Here is a 21,436-nt window from a genome sequence, read left to right on the forward strand (position 1 = left end):
TGACTATGGTAGCATTTTGAGTTTATGACATTGTATGTTCTAGAGATTTAAGATTTGATGTTATTTTATACTTAGTTCATATTTTAGATTGGTCTCATGATGATATGGTTATTAGTATTTGGTTTGGATATATATGATGACTTGTTGGGTCTACAAGTTGTGTAGTGTTGTAAGTGGTCTATACTTACAGGTTGCATTTATATCTTTGTTATGGGTTTTCTTTTTCCATTGATCTTTCATTATTTATGCATATTCATATTTGTGGCATGGATTTGGGTTTTCTATGCTCTAAGTCACATGGTTTTCTTATTTTTGTTCATGTAAAAGGGACGAGATGTTGTTACCAGTTATAGTCATGGTGGAGGATTGTGGTTGACTATTTCATGTTGACAGATTAGATATATTGAGAGTTAGATGCTCGGTTCATGGATGTGATCATGGTTCCATAGATTTAGGCATGATATGATTGGATATGTAAGTATATCCTTGATATCCATTGGTTTGGATTCCTTATTTGGTTATGGTGGTGTATCTTCTTAGTTGAGGATTATGGTTATTTGGTTTTTTTTTAGAAGCTCATGACATGCACTTTGAGTTTATTGATGATTTGATGCCTTGGTTGATTCTCATGGTTAGAGGATTGTTTTCTCATCATGATATCATGGATAGCTTGGATACATAGTATAGTAGGAGCTTGTGGTAGTGTTGTGGTGGCAGTGCAGGATTAGTTGCTAGTTTGGTTGTTATCTTCTTGGTTTGGAGATCTTGGTGTTCACTTGGTACTGACACTCTGGTTGTGTAAGTGTAGACCAAAAGGATCTTCATGTAGGAGATAGATTTTAGGATGTGATGGGTTACTTGATACCATGGTTGAGTGGATTTTTTGTGGAGTTGATATATTTATTAAGTGTTTGTAGATGTTGGAGGTTTGTGTTAGATCCTATTGTTGCAGAAGCATCTTTGACATTTGTATGGTGCACTTGTTATCTTGAGGACTTGTGGGGTTCTTGGTTATCTTCATGGTGTGTGGAGATGGTTGCATCTTGAGGATTTAATGGGGTTCTTGGTAAATGTGTGCTTTATGCTTTCATTTGACATGTTATCTTTGGTATTATGATGGTTTCATTATTATGTCATGGTATACTCTTGATAAACATTTAAAATTTTGATATGTTAGAGTATGTTCATATCTAGAGTATGTTATCTCTTTGGTTGAGATGGTTAGATCATTTTTTCATGTTTATGTTCTTGAGGCCATGGTTGGAACTTTGACATTAATCTTGATTTAGTTTCTCAGTATTGAGTACATTGATCATAAGCTAGATACTTCATGATATTGCTATGTTGCATTTAGAGTTGGCATGGATTGATTATTTACAAGTGCTCATGGATACTTAGAGATGGTGGTGATGTTAATTTCTCTTGGATTAGAGAAGTATTTTTTGGGGCAATTCTTTTGTTTTAGTAGTAAGTCTATTGGGCATTCACTTGATATGGACTTGAGAGGATATTGTTCTTAGATGAGTCTTGGTTGGAGACTTGGATATCTTGATGAGCATTCTCATTGCCCACTCTTGGTCTAATTGGCAATTTTTTGTTTGAGCGGTATAGTTTTTATTTCTCTCAGGTGCATTATGTTTATTCTTGTATTTCATGGATATGGATCTTGAGCTATGGTACATGTGTTAGTTCTGGAGGGTTCATTTGAGAGATTGTTTAGCATTGGTTATCTTCATGTACATATGTTCTTATGTTGGTTGAGTTTAGGAGTTGTTTTTATATTAGACATATTCCTTGGATTAGGAATGGTTCTTTCTTGATTTATGAATGGTTTATGAGTTTGATCTTCTTGTGAGAGGCTTATATCCATTATTAGTTATATGTTATGGTTTGAGTGTTGTTGAGGCTTCTCATTTGGTGTTTTATGGAGGATATCATACTTGCACAATTTACATCTAGAGGTGTGTGTAGAAGGACATGATACAGGTTATGATTTGTATGGTTTCTCTTTGATCTTGGTTATCTTCATCGATGTTTGGTTTCACTTACATTGGATTAGAGATTGGTTAGAGATTGTGATCACTAGTTTGTGTTCATGTCTATCATGTGAGAGATGACATGGTTATTCCTTTACCTCTTAACTTTGTTGGTTGTGGAGAGCTTTGGAGACTATTAAAAAAATTTTATGAGAATTTTTCTTGTAGGTTATTGCTTTACGTGTTCTAGATGTCCTTGAGAATAAATGGATTCACTTCTTTCATATGTTGTGAGTGGATTGGTTATAGATTTTAAATTATCTTTAGTAGTGGAAGCTTCTTGGTATATATGTGATAGGTATTTATCTTGAGGGTTGTGATTGTAGGTTATAGATTGGATACATGTTGATGATATGAAATTCATTTGGTATACCTTTGGAAGTATGGATAGTTTGATGGGTTTGGCACTTGTTGTGGGTGCTATTTCAGCTATAGATATTTTGACAACTATGGATACATGTGATTACCTTTGGGTCAAGTTTTTGTGTTTCAATTGGTATAGGATTTTATGATCTTCTAATGTGATAGGTTGGGTGGCTTTCTCTTTGGATGACTTCTATGTATGTCTAGTGGTAGTGGCATAATAGGAGGTCAGATCATTCATGTTTGAGATGGTAGATAAGTTGTTTTTTTGTGAGTACCAGGATGAAGCACTTGTTGTTCTTTAATCCATGATGGTGGATGTGTTGGGAGGGATTGTTTCCTTGTTCATTTATGTGGCTACAAATTGACGCTATGCAATGTATACAACAAGTCGAATATTGTTGAGATAATGAGTGTTGCATATTTTGCAAAATATTGTTATATTATATTATTTAATTTTATTATGTAATGTTGCACCTAGATGAACATGCAACTTGTAAAAATTCCCATGGGATATACTTGATGAGTTGTATTGTAACATTCTAATAATATTTCATGTAATTATTTAATATTGGGGAAAAGAATTAAATTTCCAATATTAAATGTGGGGTCAAGGGGTTAGGTAGCACATGGTTTATGTACTAAAACTTGGTGGTTTTGTGGGACTTGCTATTATATAAGCAGGGATAAGGGTAGTTGTTGGTGTGACAAGACAAAAGGAAATAATGGAAAGAGTCGAGTGGGACAAGGCTTGACAGGTTAGCCAAGGGAGCATTTGTGAATGTTGGAAGCATGGAATGGGATGTGTGGATTCATGTGTGTTCACATTGATTTTTTGGTAGTGGCTATGGCTTTGAAGGCTTCCATGGCTGTATTGCAATGGTGTTTTTTGTTTAATAATACATGGTGATGGATGCTTTTTGGAGGTTAGGTTTTTCCCTCAATGAGGATTTCCCAAGGTATATCTTGTGTCATAATTTTTGTGAGTATGTTGTTTATTATCTTGCATATGGATTTCAATTGCATATTTATTTCAGTTCTATTATGGGTTATGCGGAAATAGTTATATTCTTTCTTGCAAGTTTCCTTACATATGTATCAATATATTAATTTAAATTAATACATTTTTTTATGACATAATCATATCAAATGTTAACTCAATACTTTTATCCATGTTAATTAGTTTTGTGTTGGACCATTAACTTTCACATTAGACTATGAGAGTGGGCATGATATCAGTCATGTAGAGGTATATTCATTCGCATGTTAATTTGATTCAATTGAATATATTTATTTAATAAATGAGTGAATGAATAATTTACTTATTTTTCTTATTATATGATCATATGTAGAGTCGAAGTGGTCATGATGAGGTTGATTTTGGGTCACTTTGCTTTCGGATGAGTTCATTTTCCCTAGAGGTATGTACATATTCAAATGCATTTTAATTTCTATGTCTATCTAGTACATTATATTTCACATCAATGTGATTAATTTTTGATGTCTAATAGATTTAAATACATGTGTAATAGGTAAATGTTTCACCTTAAGGATCGACACCACACAATGAAGGACAGTGTGCTACATTCACATAGGTACCCAAATATTTTAATTGATAATGCAACATAAGAAAATATGTATTCTTGATAACATCTTCTTATTCTCATGTTGTATCATTTCTAGCTAATGACATCAAAGACTCCTCCACATCATAATTGTATTGATCAGGGAGTTACTACTCCTATTGCTAGTTTAGAGCCATTGACAGGGGTATGAAAGAGTTTACATTAAAATTTAGTTAGTATTAAAATTAGATCTGATATTCATAAGTACAATCAAGAGATAACTTTGATGATTATTGTAGGTTCTTAGTACTCATGATCATCCCTGTGCCCATGAGGTGGATGTAGATTGGGATTATCAGCTAGCTGTAAGAAAATGTTTTATTTTATGTGTATGTATATTTCATTTTTGATGTATAATAGTTATTGATTCATATATACTTTTAATTGTAACAAGTCAAGATACAAAAGAGTCTAGACCAATGCACTACTGAGCATGTTAGGAAGACCTTGTCATCTACAACTCATCTCCTTCTCGGTGATCAAAGATAGCTAGGGATTTATTTTCTTCCCCTAGAAAGAAAGAGTAGATATCTAGGAATTTACATTTTATGCCTATATGACATTAATGGACATACATTTTGTAAATTTTTTTTATGTATGTCATTTTTGAGATATATTTCATCTATGAAATTATTAGACATATAGTTATGATTTTTCAAATTATTGATGTATGACATTATATGATATTGTATGAGATTGTTGGATATTGTCATTATTAGACCTTATGGAAACAACTTTGAGTTTTTCTTTATCACATTGGATTTGATGCTTGTATTGGGATTAGTTGATTGGATGCTCAGACTAATAATTGTGAATTTTAAGATACAATGTTTTGGTAAATTAAGAAATTTCACAAATGCATATTGTATTAGACCTATGGGAATGTTTGTGCATTTAAAGATCAATAGTTTACAAAGTTCAATACATTTATGTTGGTTGAATTCTTTGTTAAAATTTGTGTCTAGTGCTACATGAATGGTGAAATTTCCTTGGTGAAAATTTTCAAGCACATCTCAACATGTCATCTCCTCTTCCATATAGTTTGTAGTGCCTACCCTCATTCACATCTTTTCTAGACTTATTGTTGCTATTATTATCAGACTATGTAGACTAGTTTTATGTTGATGGTTTAGTGGTGTTGTTTTGACACTATCAAATATTATGATAGGGATTCAGTTGATATATGATGAGATCATTTAGACTTTATATTTCATGTGTGTATGATGATCATTACATTGTTTTCAGTTATTACTAATGATTAGTTAGATGGTTTATTATCTCATGTGTTTTATTATGGTTACTTACCCCATACTTGCATGTGTATGGTGTGCGTGTTTTCTTATTGTATGGCGTTTCTGATGTGGTTAAGGAAGGGAGTCGTAGTCACCTACTTAGTCGGGATCCACATGATGCACCACTTCCTGCCATTGTCTGTTTAGCTTAGCATTATATATTGTATGTACATGCATGGTTTTTTTGTAGGTTGCAGGTACTGGGTATCGACTTCCCTCAATTGCCAAGATGAGCGTACCCTATTATACTATCTCAATGATAAGAGAAGGGAGATAAATTCTCAAGTCCAAATCCCAAACCTAAAAACCATTTGTCCTAGTGAGTTAGGACAAGTATCAAAGTTGAATACCCACCGAATGTGTCGGATGACATATTTCGTGATTTTTAACCCTTTAGATTTATTTTTTATGATTTGTTCTATAATGGGTTTTCATATTTTATCTTGGAGGTCTATGGTGAATTTTCCATTAATTAAGTCTTAACAAAGAGATTTAATTAATAAATTATTTATTTGAGAAAATTAATAAAATATCATGATGTTTGATACTTTGATTGTAATTAATTAAATGTGAATTATTGGAGAAAAGGAATTAAATAAATGAAAATGAAAATGAAAATTAATAATAATTATAAAATAATAATAAAGTAATAAATAAAATAATAATAATATAAGTTATAAAAATTAAAATTAAAGTTATAAAATTTAAATAGAAATTATTTAAAAAGTAAATTGGAGTTATAAGCTTGCATGGGAATTAACATGTGTCAACAACACGGGGGTTAGTGCATCAATTAAGCACAAGGTGTCTACAACTCTGACTCATCAAAAAGGTTGGAAAAGACCCATGCTTAGTCGGTGACACCTTCCAGCTATTTCAAGAAGCATTCCAAAGGTTTCTTGAGAGCTCTTTATATTCAGGCATTCCTAGAAGCTTAGAGAGAGGTTTTGGAGTGCAATTTGAGCATTGGAGGACTGGAGAACTCTAAAGAAGGGAGGAGCTTGCTCTGCAGGTTTTCTGAAGAAGAGCGATTTAGCATCAGAATCCAGGTAGATTTTTGTGATTTTTCTTATGCTATTTCTGCATCATGCATTCCCTATCTTCTTCGTGTCTTCCATATGTCTTCTGAGGAATTTCGTATTTTATTTTATGCATATGGGTAGTTTAGTTTATTTGAAAATTTTATATGCATAAATATGAAAAGAACATGGGGCTAGGGTTTAAGTTCATAGCCAAAACAATTAAAAGATTTAATGGATAAATTTTGAGGCCAAATGGTTTATAGGAAAATTCTGAAAATTAGAATCTTTAAATAGACTATGTATATGCTCATTGTAAAATATTAATGTTTATATTTTCATATCTGCATACATATACATATATATATATATATATATATATATATATATATATATATATATATATATATATATGCTGTGATACTTAATTAAATTCTTCGAATACATATCTATATATATATATATATGTAAGTTCTTTTAAAAAGAATCTGCAAACGTTTCTTGAAAAATTATATATGAAAAATCGTTATTTGAAACGTTTTAAAATATATATATAATATATTTATAAGTCTGAAATCGTTCATAGTAAACGATTTGTGAAAAATATATTTGTATGCGATATGTATGCGAAATTTTTGTTTTCAAAACATTTTTTTTAAGAAGGGCAAGGGTTTTTATTCCACCTGACCCATTCTTTAGAGCTGCCGATAGCGGGCCTGCTGTTGCAGGTACTGCGACTGTCGTCATAGGCCTTGCGACAGAGGCAGGCTGCATGGCGCTGCCGTATATAAATGGTTGTGTGAGTATAAACTTGCCTTTGTTTATAAATACATTCGTCTTTGTTATAAGTCGCCTAAACAAATTCAATTTTGTATTAAAAATTAAATATTAATTGTTATATGCATTAGCAAATATTGTTATATGTTATTTATTATATATATATATATATATGTAAATATATGTGTATATATATATATATAATATTTATATATATATATATATATATATATATATATATATATATATATATATATATGTATATATATGTAATAATATTGAAATTTTAATATTCAAAGTTATTTAGAGTTTTTAAATAATATAATTAATCAAAATTACTTAATTAGAATTTAGTCTAATTAAGGTAAATTTAAATGTTTTAACATTTAAATTATCAAATATTTTAGCCCTTTTCAATATTATAAATTGAGTTATGATAACTCAATACGAGAATAACGTATAACGTATATTCTTAAAAATATTTAGATAATTAAGTCTGATGGAGAAACTTTTATCTATCAAACGAATACTTGGGTTAGATAAAACGTGAAAATTCTCCACCTGATGTTAATTTGGGAATACGTAAATTGAGACTTTTGAATTCAAATTTGAAAACTTAGCAAAACCAAAACATGTGTTTACATTGTGTATTCTTTATGCTATTGTTTTGGGTTTTGGGATGACTAGTGTTGACCAGTATAGGACGTCTACCAAAGGCTTTAGGGTTATGTGATTGTGATGCCATGATGATGTTTTAATCTTGATCTTTATAACCCAACCATGGTTATGTGATGGAATGCTCTATGTATTAGTTGTGAATACTAATTGTTATGATTGAGATTCGTATTTATGAGACACTTGGCTTAACCATTATTTTTGGTCATCGATCAGTTATCCTTGGTTATTTTCTAGTCACCGTGATGGGACTGAAATGTGGATTTATTCTTGATGATGTCATGTTGTGACATGTTTGAGTCAACCATTTTTGGATTCTACGATCAGTGTGTTTGAGATATATTTTTGTTATTGAGAACCATTGGATACTTTTGATTATCAGTGATGCTTCAATTGCCAATAGAGAGTTGTTGTGGTCATGATTTCCTATGGATGTTTTCTCATGGAGATTTGATGCTTTTATGCATATTTGATGATTTTATTATGGCATATTTTTGTGATTTTGAGATTTATGATTCCATTACCATTAGGGTAGGATATATGCATGTAGTATCGGGAAGTGGCTTGCAATGGGGGCCGGGGCCCTAAGAGGCTGCCAAGGTAACTCATTGTAAGATAGATTAATAAGTGATAACATTCACACCTAATACTAACTAAATGAACCTAAAATGATAAGAGTTTTGGTTCTCGCCCATGCCTTGAGTGCTTGTATAGGCTAGGATGGGAGTAGTGAGAATGCATGGTTTCAACCTTGCATTCCATAGTATGCCTTGTCAATATGTGAGGATACTAGTGGCCGCATGAGATCAGTATGGACCCGTGGAGTTTAGCTAACTACCAGGGTAACTTGTACGTGATAAATGCGATGACAGTTTCCTGCTTGCATAGTAGGTTCCTACATGTCATTGTGTGCCTCTGGGAAGTAGATGTCAGTTTTGTGATTGGAACCTTTGAGTTAGTATACTTTTAGGATTCCTGGACTATAAAGATTTGTGCTATGTGTTATGGATAGCCTGTTTGGGACTTGAGATTATCTCCTCAACACGGTGGGAGTGGACCACTTAGGTACCACGTGGTCAGGTGGTAGTGTAGTTTCCACTCTTATCATTTGAGATTCATTGAGACATCATGGCTAATGCGTCCTTTGTGAAGGTGGATATGTATCCTTTCATTGATGATTAGCATATGTTAGATGATGTTATCTTATGCTTATATTTGCATGTTAGATTACTTTCTACATATGATGTTGTATATGTTAGGAGTGACATTCCTACTATGTTAATACTGATGATCTCTTCGGTGATTTGGGATGTTATGCACAGAGGGATGGCTAGGGCCCACGATGGTCTAATAATGCTATTAATGGTTGGGAGGAGCCGTGCACTTAGTTAGTTATGTTTGATCTTATGATGAATGTATATGTATTCTATGATGATGTATCATGTGTATCATGTGATTGTCTTTGATGTATCATGGATTAGAATAGGATGATGTACCTTATTTCACATATGTATATTCTTTTAAGCCTTCATACCCTGTGACATGTATAGTGGACGATTGAGCATTTGGAAATGTAATGTATGAACATTGGACTTATCATTATTATTTCATGTGGATGTTGTACTAGATGGATTCATGTATGTAATTCAACGTTAAGCGATCTTAAAGAATGTAATCTATTATGTATGTTATGTTTACTTTTCAGACGGACATTGCTATTGCTTCCGTTATTGTGAATAAGTTATTAATGGTATTTACTTTCATGTAAAAAAAAAAATTGTTACCAAACTCAGTGAAACTCTAGGTTAATTCTTTAGATCCCTTGGCGGGGTGTTACATTTGGTATCAGAGCCCGAGTTTCTACATTGGGAGCTCTGGGTATTTTGGAACAACTAGAACTGTGAACTATTAAGTGTATCTCTTCAACTTGAAACTAGGTGAACTAAAATAGAACCTAAATTGTTACTTGAATATTTTTTATACTTCAACACTTAGTTTTCAAAACTGGAGATTTTACGTAAACCTAAACATAGAATTGAACTTAGTCTATTGCAAACATGTGTCTTTTGATTGTAATAGTACCTTGTTCTGTTGTAAGATGGTGTTTGGGACTAGGTCTTCTATTAGAGGCAATGGTAGAGGCCGAGGAAGAGGCCGTGGTCATGGCAGAGCTGTCAATGCCCATGAGCCTTCCCATGAGGGATCAGCTCGTGTAGAGAGTAGGGAAGAGCACTCTAATAGGCAGCAGGAAGAGAGCCGTAGAGAGGACCAAGCTGAGTCTGATGAGGTTAGTTTGAGACAGATGATGCAGACTATTCTAGAATGTTTACCTTATGTTCAAGAATAGCCTAAAGTGCATCAGACACAACAAGAGCATAGACCCAGATCTAGAAGTCCTCGAAAGGATCGTTAGAGGTCCATTGTGTCCACTCAGATGAAGGATCTTTCAAGATCCAAGGTCAAGCCTTTCAATGGGCAAGATTTTGGTTATGTGGCTGAGTAGTGGCTGATTTCCCTCGACAAGATTTTTGCCATGCAGGATTTTGACAACAATGTTAAGGCAAGATTTGTGATCACTAATTTAGAGAATTTTGGGGCCACTTGGTGGACGATTGAGGAGAAGAAGCTGGGAATCGATATGAGCAGTGTCACGTGGGAACTATTCTTAGAGAGTTTTTATGAACGATTCCTACCAAAGGAATGGAAACTACAAAGGGCAAATGAGTTTCATAATCTCAAGCAGTACACTTGGTTAGTGACCGAGTATGAGTGTAGGTTTTATGAGCTTATGCCTTTTTCAGGGTTTAGTGAAAATTCAGCTCAGTTGACCCAACACTTTGTTAGGGGTTTAAATAGCTATATAATTGGGGGTGTCAAGGTATTTGAGCCAAAAACTCTCAAGGATGCAGTACATTGAGCAATTCTTGTCTAGAAAAGTGTCAACCTTAGTCAAGGTGGTTTTGTAGGAGCACCAGCAACATCAAGATCTAAAGGCAACTTCAATTCAGGTGGTAAAAAGAAGCCTTTCTTTTCTAAGGAAAAACAGTATCAGCAGCAGTCTCAGCAGACGTAGCAGCAGAAGGGATCAAATTCTCAGGCTCAAGTTGGTGGCAAAGGTTGTAACTTTAAGAACAACCGTAGTGCTCAACACAATAAACAGAATCAGTCCAATTAATGAGCTCAGAGTAGCCGGTCTTTTGTAAGCAGGAATAGTCACCAGCAATCTAATGTACCACCTATGGGAAGAGGATCTGGCAGGAATACAGAATGTTTTTCATGTGGTCAGATTGGACATTATGCAGCTTAGTGTCCACAACAAGCACCTCAATTTTTAGGACCTAGGCCTACAGCTTCAGAACCCATAGTTGGTGATGCAAGGAGAGCTCATAGAGTTTTTGCAGCAGTTGATCAGCGTTAGGAAGATCATCAGGGAACATTGGTTGAGACCGCAGGTGCTATTCGAGGTATATCTCTTTCAGTATTGTTTGATTCAGGAGATACAGATTCATTTATTTCACCATCTATAGTTTCTAAGTGTAAGCTGGATGTGGTGAAGCAAGATCATGGCTGGCAAGTGGAACTAGCCTCAGGGATTAAGGCCTCCACGGATTCTGTAGTTCATAAGTGTGGGCTTAGCTTAGGGAGCTTTGATATGGAAGTGGATCTTTGAGTCATACCCCTTGGTTCCTATGATGTGGCTCTAGGCATGGACTAGCTTGGATCTCATAGAGCTAGTATAGATTGTAGGAAGAAGATTATTTTGTGCCAAGATGACCAAGGGAATGATGTGAAGATAGTTGGGATACCGAGGTCTATATCTCTGCAGATGATTTCTGCTATGCAATTGAAGCAAAGTTTCTGTAAGGGATGTTAGATATTTGTTGTTATGGTAAATGATCTTGATGAGGAAGATCCTGTGAGGAAGACTTTAGATCACCCGATTTTATAGGAGTATGCAGATGTCTTTCCAAGTGAGATTCCAGGAATGCCTCCAAAGAGGGACATTGATTTTAGCATTGATCTAATTCCTGGAGCAGAGCCTATCTCTAAAGCTCCTTATCGTATGACTACTTAGGAACTGGGTGAGCTACATCTTCAGCTAGAGGAACTTCTAGCCAAAGGGAGCATTCGACCTAGTGTATCACCATGGGGAGCTCCAGTGCTCTTTGTGAAGAAGAAAGACGGTTCTTTGCACCTTTGTATTGACTACGGACAGTTGAAAAAGGTGACTATTAAGAATAGGTATCCTTTGCCTAGGATTGATGACTTATTTGATCAGATCAAGGGAGCTACAGTATTCTCCAAGATTGACCTTAAGTCAGGATACCACCAGCTTAGTATTAAGGAAGCAGATATTCACAAGACCGCTTTTCGAATGCGTTATGGGCATTATGAGTTCACAGTGGTACCTTTTGGGTTGACTAATGCTCCATCAGTGTTCATGAGTTTTATGAATGGTGTTTTTTGATCATATCTTGACAGGTTTGTTCTTGTGTTTCTTGATGACATATTGATATTTTCTAAGACTTAGAAGGAGCATGAGGAACACCTGTAGTTGGTATTGCAGTGTTTGAGAGGCAATCAGCTTTATGCCAATGCCACTAAGTGTGAATTCTTCAAATCAGAGATTCAGTATTTAGGGCATGTTATCTCAGGTAATGGTATTTCAGTGGATCCTGCAAAGATTTAGGTGATAATAGATTGGCCTACCCTGACTAATGTGTTAGAGATTCATAGTTTCATGGGTTTAGCTGGTTATTATCGCAGATTTATCCAGAACTTCTCTAGGATAGAACATCATATCACTTCTCTTTAGAGGAAAGGTAAGAATTTTTTGTGGACAGAGAAATGTGAGGAAGGATTTCAGAGGCTCAAGGAGCTTTTGACTAGTGCACCGATTTTAGCTGTACCTGAACCAAAAGGTGATTTCTTGGTGTGTACAGATGCTTCTCTTGAAGGAATTGGAGCAGTGTTGATGCAGAATGGTCGGGTGATTGCATATGAATCATGCAAGCTCAAGGATCATGAGTTAAATTACCCTACACATGATCTTGAGTTAGCAGCAGTAGTTCATGCTTTGACAAGGTGGAGAGATTTCTTGTTGGGGCACAGATTTGAGCTACATAGTGATCATCGTAGTCTTCAGTACATTTTTACTCAACCTAATTTGAATGCTCGCCAGAGACGATGGATGGAATTTTTATGCGAGTATGATTTTGAGGTTAAGTACATTCAAGGTAAGGAGAATGCAGTGGTAGATGCTTTGAGTTGCAAGAAACATGTGGTAACATTGATGACTCTTAGTGTGGATTTGAGGAGTTAGATTCTTCAGGCACTTCCTATGGATTCCTGGTATCAGGAAGTGTGCAGAGAGATAGATTTAGGAAGATCTTTAAAAGGTAATTTTGTAGGTTACATTCGAGAATCAGATGGTTTTTTGAGACATTTGGGGTGGATTTATGTGCCATTACTGGATGAGCTTCGCACCTTAATTTTGGCAGAAGCCCATTGTACACCTTACTCAGCACATCTAGGTGTCAAGAGGATGCATGCTAATTTGAGACGTTTGTTCTTTTGGTCTGGGATGAAGCGAGATATTTCAGATTTTGTGGCTAGGTGTCTTGAGTGTCAAAGAGTCAAGGCAGAACACCAGCACCCGGCAGGACTATTGCAGCCTAATCTCATTCCTTCTTGGAAATGGGATATCATCTCCATGGATTTTATAGTAGGATTACCTATGACAGTTTGACATCATGATGCTATCATGGTTACCATTGATTGGTTGACTAAGGTGGTGCATTTTTCACCGATCAGGTCTTCCTACATAGTAGCTTCTGTAGCGAATGTCTTCATGCGTGACATTGTGAGATTACATGGTATTCCTAGAAAGATCATTTCTGACAGGGATCCTCTATTCACATCTGCATTTTGGACATCATTGCAGCATGAGCTTGGAGTGCAGCTAAACTTTAGTTTGACATATCATCTAGAGACTGATGGTCAGATAGAGAGGGTGAACCAGGTTTTGGAGGATATGTTACGGATGTATGTGATGGATAGGCAGACACATTGGGAGGACTATCTCTACCTAGTGGAGTTTGCTTACAACAATGGGTATCATAGTTCTATTGGCATGGCACATTTTCAGGCATTATATGGATGTCCTTGTCGTACACCATTGAGTTGGGACAACCTCGAGGATCACATTCTATTGGGTCCTGAGATGCTTCATGATATGGAGCAACAGGTAGTGTGTATCCTTGAGCATTTGACTATGGCACAGGATAGGCAAAAGAAGTATGCCGATGCTTATAGGATTGATAAGCAGTTTGCTATGGGTGATAAGGTTTTCTTGAGAGTGTGATTGCGAAAGAGTCTGATCCGGTATGGAAAGGGTTCTAAGCTAGCACCTCGCTTTGTGGGACCATTTGAAATTTTGGAGAGGATTGGCCTGGTTTCTTAATGTCTTGCTCTACCGCCCAGTCTAGCTCGCATTCATGATGTTTTTCATGTTTCAGTGCTTAGGTAGTATATTCCTGATATTGTGCATGTTCTTGATTGGAATGCGTTGCAGGTAGAGGATGGGCAGCTGGCTTTTGAGCCGGTTCATATTGTGGAGCAGTGGGAGTTGACCCTCAAGGGTCGAACCATCGAGCAAGTAAGGGTCCAATGGGACCCTACTGATGATTCTTTAGTTACTTGGGAGGATGCAACTAGATTGTGGGAGTTATATCCCTATTTGTTTGTAGGCTTCCAGGAGTAAGCCTAATTCAAGGGGGGGTGGATGTAGTGCCTACCCTCTTTCACATCTTTTCTAGACTTATTGTTGCTATTATTATCAGACTATGTAGACTAGTTTTATGTTGATGGTTTAGTGGTGTTGTTCTGACACTATCAGATATTATGATAGGGATTCAGTTGATATATGATGAGATCATTTAGACTTTACATTTCATGTGTGTATGATGATCATTACATTTTTTTTAGTTATTACCGATGATTAGTTAGATGGTTTATTATCTCATGTGTTTTATTATGGTTACTTACCCCATACTTGAATGTGTATGGTATGCGTGTTTTTTTATTGTATGGCATTTCTGATGTGGTTAAGGAAGGGAGTCGTAGTCACCTGCTTAGTCGAGATCTACACGATGCACCACTTCCTGCCATTGTCTGTCTAGCTTAGAATTATATATTGTATATACATGCATAGCTTTTTTGCAGGTTTCAGGTACCAGGTATCGACTTCCCTGAATTGCCATGATGAGCGTATCCTATTATACTATCTCAATGATAAGATAAGGGAGATAAATTCTCAAGTCCAAATCCCAAACCTAAAAACCATTTTTCCTAGTGAGTTAGGACAAGTATCAAAGTTGAATACCCACCAAATGTATCGGATGACATATTTCATGATTTTTAACCCTTTATATTTATTTTGTATGATTTGTTCTATGATGGGTTTACATATTTTATCTTCGAGGTCTATGGTGAATTTTCCATTAATTAAGTCTTAACAAATAGATTTAATTAATAAATTATTTATTTGAGAAATTTAATAAAATATCATGATCTTTGATATTTTGATTGTAATTAATTAAATGTGAATTATTGGGGAAAAGGAATTAAATAAAAGAAAACTAGAAATTAAAATTAATAATAATTATAAAATAATAATAAAGTACTAAATAAAATAATAATAATAAAAGTTATAAAAAATAAAATAAAAGTTATAAAATTTAAATAGAAATTATTTAAAAAGTAAATTGGAGTTATAAGCTTGCATGGGAATTAACATGTGTCAACAACATGGGGGTTAGTGCATCAATTAAGCACAAGGTGTCTACAACTCTATGACTCATGAAAAAGGTTGGAAAAGACCCATGCTTAGTTGGTGACACCTTCCAGCTATTTCAAGAAGCATTCCAAAGGTTTTTTGAGAGCTCTTTATATTTAGGCATTCCTAGAAGCTCAGAGAGAGGTTTTGGAGTGCAATTGGAGCATTGGAGGACTGGAGAACTCTGAAGAAGGGAGGACCTTGCTCTGCGGGTTTTCTGAGGAAGAGCGATTTAGCATCAGAATTCGAGTAGATTCTTGTGATTTTTCTTATGCTATTTCTGCATCATGCATTCCTTGTCTTCTTCGTGTCTTCCATATGTCTTCTGAGGAATTTTGTATTTTATTTTATGCATATGGGTAGTTTAGTTTGTTTGAAAATTTTATATGCATAAATCTGAAAAGAACACGGGGCTAGGGTTTAAATTTGTAACCAAAACCATTAAATGATTTAATGGATAAATTTTGAGGCCAAATGGTTTATAGGAAAATTTTGAAAATTAGAATCTTTAAATAGATTGTGTATATGCTCATTGTAAAATATACATGTTTATATTTTCATATCTGCATACATATATATATATATATATATATATATATATATATATATATATATATATATATATATATATATATATATATATATATATATATATATATATATATATATATATATATATATATATATATATATATATATATATATATATATGTTGTGATAATTAAATTTTGCGAATACATATATATATATATATATGTAAATTCTTTTAAAAAGAATCTGCAAACGTTTCTTTAAAAATTATATATGAAAAATCGTTATTTGAAACGTTTTTAAAAAAATATATAATATATTTATAAGTTTGAAATCGTTCATTGTAAACAATTTGTGAAAAATATATTGGTATGCGATACGTATGCAAAATTTTTGTTTTCAAAACCTTTGTTTTAAGAAGGGCGGGGGTTTTTATTCCACCCGACCCATTCTTTAGAGTCGCCGACAGCGGGCCTGCTGTTGCAAGTACTGTGACTGCCGTCGCAGGCCCTGCGACAGAGGCAGGTTGCACGGCGCTGCCGTATATAAATGGTGGTGCAAGTATAAACTTGACTTTGTTTATAAATACATTTGGCTTTGTTATATGTCACTTAAACAAATTCGATTTTGTATTAAAAATTAAATATTAATTGTTATATGCATTAGTAATTATTGTTATATGTTATTTATTATATATATATATATGTAAATATATGTGTATATATATATATATATATAATTTTCATATATGTGTGTGTGTGTGTGTGTGTGTGTGTGTGTGTGTGTGTGTGTGTGTGTGTGTGTGTGTGTGTGTCTGTATATATATGTAATAATAATGAAATTTTAATATTCAAAGTTATTTAGAGTTTTTAGATAATATGGGTTTTAATTAATCAAAATTACTTGATTAGAATTTAGTCTAATTAAGGTAAATTTAAAAGTTTTAACATTTAAATTATCAAATATTTTAGCCCTTTTCAATATTATAAATTGAGCTATGATAACTCAGTACCAGAATAACGTATAACGTATATTCTTAAAAAAATTTAGATAATTGAGTCTGATGGAGAAACTTTTATCTATCAAACGAATACTTGGGCTAGATAAAATGTGAAAATTCTCCGCTTGATGTTAATTTGGGAATACGTAAACTGAGACTTTTGAATTCAAATTTGAAAACTTAGCAAAACCTAAACATGTGTTTACATTGTGTATTCTTTATGCTATTGTTTTGGGTTTTGGGTTGACTAGTGTTGACCAGTATAGGACGTCTACCAGAGGCTTAGGGGTTATGTGATTGTGATGCCATGATGATGTTTTAATCTCGATCTTTATAACCCAACCATGGTTATGTGATGGAATGCTCTGTGTATTAGTTGTGAATACTGATTGTTATGGTTGAGATTCTTATTTATGAGACACTTGGCTTAACCATTATTTTTGGTCATCGATCAGTTATCCTTGGTTATTTTCTAGTCACCATGATGGGACTGAAATGTGGATTTATTCTTGATGATGTCATGTTGTGACATGTTTGACTCAACCATTTTTGGAGTCTTTGATCAGTGTGTTTGAGATATATTTTGGTTATTGAGAACCATTGGATACTTTTGATTATCAGTGATGCTTCAGTTGCCAATAGAGAGCTGTTGTGGTCATGATTTTCTATGGATGTTTTCCCATGGAGATTTGATGCTTTTATGCATATTTGATGATTTTATTATGGATTATTTTTGTGATTTTGAGATTTATGATTCTATGAGCATTAGGGTATGATATCTGCATATAGTATCGAGAAGTGGCTTGCAATGGGGACCGGGGCCCTAAGAGGCTGCCAGGGTAACTCATTGTAAGTTGGATTAATAAGTGATAACATTCACACCTAATACTAACTAAATGAACCTAAAAAGATAAGTGTTTTGGTTCTCACCCATGCCTTGAGTTCTTGTATAGGCTAGGATGGGAGTAGTGAGAATGCATGTTTGCGACCTTGCATTCCATAGTATGCCTTGTCAGTATGAGAGGATACTAGTGGCCGCATGAGATCAGTATGGACCCGTGGAGTTTAGCTAAATGCCAGGGTAACTTGTACGTGATAAATGTGATGACACTTTCCCGCTTGCATAGTAGGTTCCTACATGTCATAGTGTGCCTCTGGGAAGTAGATGTCAGTTTCGTGATTGGAACCTTTGAGTTAGTATACTTTTAGGATTCCTGGACTATAGAGATTTGTGCTATGTGTTATGGATAGCCTGTTTGGGACTTGAGATTATCTCCTCAGCATGGTGGGAGTGGACCACTTAGGTACCACGCGGTCGGGTGGTAGTGTATTTTCCACTCTTATCATTTGAGATTCATTGAGACATCGTGGTTGATGCATCCTTCGTGAAGGTGGATATGGATCCTTTCATTGATGATTAGCATATGTTAGATTATGTTATCTTATGCTTATATTTGCATGTTAGATTACTTTATACATATGATGTTGTATATGTTAGGAGTGACATTCCTACTATGTTAATACCGATGATCTCTTCGGTGATTTGGGATGTTAAGCACAGAGGGATGGCTAGGGCCCATGATGGTCTAATGATGCTATTAACAGTTGGGAGGAACCGTGCACTTAATTAGTTATGGTTGATCTTATGATGAATGTATATGTATTCTATGATGATGTATCATGTGTATCATGTGATTTTCTTTGATGTATCATGGATTAGAATAGGACGATGTACCTTATTTTACATATGTATATTCTTTTAAGCCTTCATACCCTGTGACATGTACAGTGGATGATTGAGCATTTGGAAATGTAATGTATGAACATTGGACTTATCATTATTATTTCATGTGGATGTTGTACTAGATGGATTCATGTATGTAATTCAATGTTAAGGGATCTTAAAGAATGTAATCTGTTATGTATGCTATGTTTACTTTTCAGATGGACATTGCTATTGCTTCCATTATTGTGAATAAGTTATGTATGGTATTTAATTTCATGTAAAAAAAAAAAATGTTACCAAACTCAGTGAAAGTCTAGGTTAATTCTTTGGATCCCTTGGCAGGGCATTACATAGTTCACCTTCTTTGAAGACATTTTTTCAAATAGTTTACATGCTTTGTATATTCCCACATGACCAATAATCAAGATGTAATGCTCACAAGCTCTTGAGGACATGTAGGTATGATATTCATGAAATAATTCCCTATTATTGCTGAGGAATATGAGATGTCCTCTAGCATTTACTTGGTCACCCAGACCTGATGGAGCTAATGGAATTTCCCATGACAAATGGATATAAAGCTGCTCCATTTAAAAACTTTCCACCATGCAAAAAAAAGGAAGATTTTTGTGTCAACAAAAATGTGTTCACCAAAATGAAACCACAAGGACCATCAAAAAATGGAGCTACACACACTTCCAACTTGGGAATACCTTACTTGTGCACTTCAAAAAACTTTGATAATCATCACAAAGTTTAAGATATCACTCTTTAAAAAAAATTCATTGGTTTGACTTTGATGCAGGGGCATCATGAGACTAGAAATTATTCAATGATCCAAGATTCTATATGCATTTCTCATCATTTATTTTAACTATTGGGTTATGTCTTAGTTTTAAAATGATTTTTTTAATGATGTAATTGGGGGGACAAATATTAGTGTCATTGATACAATAATGAGTTGTTTAGAAGTTAGGGTTAGTTGAGGAGCCAGTTATGGGAAGTTATTGGGTCTATTTAGTCTTTGCAAAGTTATATATACAATGCAATAAAATCTCTGATAGTAGGAGGGGTAGAGTAGGAGAATACAGAGTGGAGTCTCGATGAAAGAGATGGAGCAATGTAATAGGGAAAGGAATTATGAAATGAAGGATTGAATTTTAGTTAAGAATGTTTGGTTCCTTACTGTCTTATTTATATTGTTATGTTCTTAGATTCCAAATAATTATAGTGGATTAATGATTTTATTCAAATTCTATAATGCTTGTGATTTAGTTTCGAATGTCTATGTTTGAATGGGATACAAAAAAATTATTGTTATCGGCTTTGATTGAAGAAGTTTAATGATGTTCGAATTCAGTTATTATATTTCTTTCATAGAATGTGAAGAATGCTATTTTTTTCTTTGCATCAAGTCTTATTAATTTTTTTTTATTGAAATCTATTATAGAAGAGAAACCAAGTAATATGGTATTGAAGATTGTTGTTTATAGTGAACTGGGTTTTTGAATCAATGAATTTAATAGTGAAGTGATGAATGGTTATTTGTGATAGCAAATGATTCCTCTGCATTGGATTGGTATCAGAGCACAACAAAAGGTTTGGGAAGAAGATCTAGGATTTGGAAGGTTGAAGGTCCCTTGTTGATGCTTGGAGTAGAACTATCCTCCAATAGTGTTCCAAGGTGGTGGCTGGATATCTAACGAACCCTAGATTGGTTTGAGAAGATGGTTTTGGCAAGGAGTGAAAGAGAAATAATTAAAGCATTGAAGGAGTACTTGTATGACAATAAAAAGGAGAAAGAAGAAGGAAGAAGAAGCAAGAAAAAAAGAAATAGAATGGATGAGACAAGAGGAGTTGAGAGGCCTAAGAAGGGTTTTGGAAGAACAAGAAGAAGAAAGTTATGAGAATCTTACAAGAGAGTTAGATAAGAGTAATTCAAAGTGGGAGAGGATAGCATTGCTTTTGGAGCAAGTAGTAGACGAAGATGAAGTTGTTGATGAAGACAACGATCAAGAAGTGGTACACATTCCATTGGAAGGGCATGGAGAGCAGATGAATGATGGTGGAGAGTTAGAGTAGGAGAATAGGGAGTGGAGTCTCGATGAAAATGATAGAGCAATGTAACAAGGAAATGAATTATGAAATGAAGGATTGAGTTTTTGTGAAGAATGTTTGGTTCCTTACTATCTTGTTTATATTGTTTTGTTCTTAGATTCCAAATAATTACATTGAATTAATGATTTTCTTCAAATTCTATAATTCTTATGATCTAGTTTTGAATGTCTATGTTTGAATGGGATACAAAACAATTCTTGTTATTGGCTTTGATTGAAGAAGTTTAATGATGTTCAAATTTGGTTATTATATTTCTTTCACAAAATTTGAAGAATTTAATCAATGAATTTAATAGTGGAATGATGAATGGTTATTTGTGATCACGAATAATTCCTCCACATCAGACTTAGTGCATCTTCAGGACACCTAGGTATGGCATGCACAAAATATTTCTCGATGCTCATTGAGAGAAATGAGTTATCTCCACATATTTACCT

Source organism: Cupressus sempervirens, chromosome 9 (genome assembly GCF_028749045.1).
Source record: "Cupressus sempervirens isolate cs-2001-9-10 chromosome 9, ASM2874904v1, whole genome shotgun sequence".
NCBI lineage: Eukaryota > Viridiplantae > Streptophyta > Pinopsida > Cupressales > Cupressaceae > Cupressus > Cupressus sempervirens.